Source organism: Chenopodium album, chromosome 6 (genome assembly GCF_948465745.1).
Source record: "Chenopodium album chromosome 6, dcCheAlbu1.1, whole genome shotgun sequence".
NCBI lineage: Eukaryota > Viridiplantae > Streptophyta > Magnoliopsida > Caryophyllales > Amaranthaceae > Chenopodium > Chenopodium album.
In genome coordinates, this window is record NC_137839.1 from 44,592,659 (window position 1) to 44,596,375 (window position 3,717).

Sequence of the window (3,717 nt, forward strand, 5' to 3'; positions counted from 1 at the left end):
TCTCTTAGTTATTCATACTTCTTGTCCCGAGATAGCTTAAAGTCTTAAGTAGTGAATGCGGTGTTTATGCATGTCTCCCTGTGGTTCGACCCCTCTATTTACCCTATACACGTATTAGGTTGGTAGAGCGTTATAAATTAATTTGACTTAGGTGTAGTCGCTCAACGACACGATTATTCCCTTGTCAAATTGGCGCCGTTGCCGGGGACGACGGTTTCCATTGCTATTTCATTGCTTGTTTAAGACTATCTCACCTTTATTTGTTAGTGTTCGCTACTTTTGTTACTTGTCAGTGCTTACGTTCTTCTTAGCTTTGTTGTATGAACAGAGGACGAACCCGCTCAAGATCTTTAATTCCCATCGATCCAGAGCTAGAGAGGTCTTTGTCCCTACTTCGAAGAGAAGCAAGAGCAAGGAGTAGAAATTCCCGCACTCCAACGAGAGGAGTAAGAGAATTAGAAGATACTCCACCCTCTTCACCCTCAAGTGAAGAATTAGATAGCCCTAAATCATCTTCGAATTCAGAAATCAACCCTTTCTCAGCCTATAAGTTTGAAAGTAAAGAAGGTTCTAAAATGGGAGAGAATACGCCTTTGAGTCGTCTTGGGGCCCCCGAAGCTTTTAGAGCGCAAAGTGGGATCCTAACTCCTACTACTCAAGCCAACAATTTCGAGATCAAGCCTAATTTGATTGCCTTGATTGAGAGGAAACAATTCTCGGGTGGAAAGTTTGAGAGTCCTCATGAGCACCTAAAAGAGTTTGAGAAATATTGTGACACAATAAAGGCCAATGGAGTGACTCAAGAATATATTCGCCTCAAAATGTTTCCATTTTCGCTAATTGGGAGAGGTCTAGAATGGCTAGAGAAGGAGGTGCCCCCTAATTCTCTCACGACATGGGACCAAGTGACTACGACTTTCTTGAGGAGGTTTTATAACCATAGGAAGACCGCCGAGGCTCGGTCTTTGATTCAAGGTTTTCGCCAAAAGAGTGGTGAGTCTCTAAGTGCGGCATGGGAACGATACAAAGAGCTTCAACGTCAATGCCCACACCATGGGATACCCAAGTATCAACTCATTCACACTTTCTATGGAGGTCTCACACCTCAAGGAAGAACAAGCCTAGACGCCGCGGCCGGTGGTCCAATTATGAACAAAGGAGAGCATGAAGTGGAGTGTATTATAGAGGAAGCCGCAAAGCACTATGATGATTGGTACGAAGGAGAAAGGGATGCTACTTCTAGCAAGGGCGTTTATGCATTGGAGCAAGCCAACGCAATCAACAACCTTTCTACCCAAATCTCCAAAATGACCAAGCAAATGGATGAATTGATGAAAGAAAGGCCCAACCCTCATGGTAATATCTCCCCTTCAACCAAGGGAGGCAATGGTATGGATACTTCCTCCCCCTCTTCTTACAATACAATGCCCCAAGGGTGCATGTTTTGTTCTAATTGTGAAACCTATGATCATGATACCTCTCAATGTGTCTATGCTTGTGAAGTTAAACCCCCTTCCCATGAACATGATAGTAATATGGAAAATGTCAATGCTATGAATTTTGCTCCTAGAATGGGAAATGTAGGAAACTTGAGGCCAAACTCCAATCAAATGGGGAATTGGAATCAAGGTGGAAACCGTGGTTGGAACCAAAATGGTGGTGGTTATGATAACCAATACCATGGTGGGGGAGGCCCTTCCAATTTCAATGGAAGGGGCTACTCTAACCAAAGAGGATATGGTAATCAAAACCAACAACCTAATCCCCGATACCAAGACCATCAAAATCAAAATTTTGGTGACCAAGGTAACATGGGAAACAATCAACAAATGAATGTTCCTAACCAAGGCACCGGAGGCAATAGGGGCCAATTTGTTTCTAACTATGCCCAAACTAATAGGCCTCCGGGTTTCCATCAACCCCAACTTCCTCCACCTCAACAACCTCTTCAAATTGAAGCCCCTCCAATAGATCCCGTGATGGCTAAATTAGATGCTCTTTTAAAAATGCGTGAGGAGGATCAAAAGAAGCATGAAGAGGCTCAAAAACGAACCAATGCTCATATGAAAATGCTTGAGACTCAAATTGCTCAACTTGCATCTAATTCATCCCCTTCTTCTTCTTCTCCTTCTTCTTCTCACATCCCAAGTCAAGGAGTCAACCCAAAACCTTTGTATGCCGTGACAACAAGGAGTGGGAAGGTAGTAGGGAGTGACCCTTTAATTGAGGAAGAACCCCAAGAAGAGGCGGAGTTAGAGAATGAGGGTGAAAAACCCAATGAGCCATTGAGTGTTGAAAAAGAAAAACAGGTTGAGGTGCTCAAGGAAAAAGAAGCCACCCCCTTGCCCCTAAATCGCCAACCTAGAGAGGAAAAGCTACCCTTTCCACAACGATTTGTGAGAGCTAAACTTGATGCCCAATTTGGGAAGTTTTTGGAAGTCATTAAGAATTTGCATATCTCCGTCCCTTTTGTTGATGCTATGAAGCAAATGCCCCACTATTCCAAATTTTTGAAAGATCTTTTGAGTGGAAGAAGGGAGTGTGAGACGGTGAGTTTAACCGCTAATTGTAGTGCAATTCTTTCCAACAAACTACCTACCAAATTGAAAGATCCGGGTAACTTTTCCATCCCTTGCTCTATCAATGGCATTGAATTTGATAAAGCCTTGTGTGATTTAGGAGCAAGTGTGAGTCTCATGCCCTATTCCGTCTACCAAAAGCTTAGTGTAGGAACCCTCTCTCCCACTAACATTACTCTCCAACTAGCGGACCGTTCCGTTAAGTTCCCCATGGGCAAAGTTGAGGACATTCCCCTTAGGGTAGGAAAGTTCACATTCCCCGTGGATTTCTATGTGCTAGAAATGGATGAGGATGAGAGGATTCCCATAATTTTGGGTAGGCCATTTCTAGCCACTTCTAGAGCTATCATCGATGTGAAGGAGGGGAAGATATCCTTGAAAATTGACAATGATTCTATTGAGTTTGATTTGAACAATGTCATGCAACAACCCTCCTCAAGTGGTGAATGCTTTAGGGTAGATATTCTTGATACGGTTCTTGATGAATTTTCTCGCTCCCACTTGCATGCCACTAATGATCCCCTTGAAAGTGTGTTGTTGAATGAATCAAAGATAGGTACTCACAAAGAAGACATACAATTCTATGAGGATTTGCTTGAGGAAAGCAAGGAGTGCAAGGGCGCGAGCATGGAAGAAGAGGCTCCTTACATTCACGACCTCTTTCAAGTTGAAGAAAGAGAAGAGAGTCCCAATGGTAAGGGAGCACCAAAGGTAGACTTGAAACCTCTACCTTTGGGCTTGAGGTATGCATTTCTTGGTCCCAACGAGTCTTTCCCCGTGATTGTAAATTCTAATCTAACGGAGGAGCAAACCTCCCTCTTGATCAATGTTTTGAGAAATCACAAAAAAGCTTTGGGTTATACTATTGATGATATCAAGGGTATAAGTCCATCTTTATGTATGCACAAAATTGATCTAGAGGGAGATGCCAAACCCGTCAGGCAAAGGCAAAGAAAGCTTAACCCTTCCATGCAAGAGGTTGTGCGGAAAGAAGTGGCTAAGCTTCTTGATGCGGGAATTATTTACCCAATTGCTCATAGTGATTGGGTATCTCCCGTGCAAGTTGTGCCTAAGAAAGGGGGCATGACGGTAGTGAAAAATGATCATGATCAACTAGTACCCACTAGACTTGTTACCG

At 43.3% G+C, this 3,717-nt stretch overlaps 1 non-coding gene across 1 annotated transcript; it reads right to left on the bottom strand.

Moving 5' to 3' along the window:
- Positions 1-954: 954 nt before the first annotated feature.
- LOC145637580 (small nucleolar RNA R71) lies at positions 955-1,060 on the bottom strand. The gene has a single exon (XR_014114348.1). It is a non-coding gene; the product is annotated as a small nucleolar RNA R71 (small nucleolar RNA).
- Positions 1,061-3,717: the final 2,657 nt, after the last annotated feature.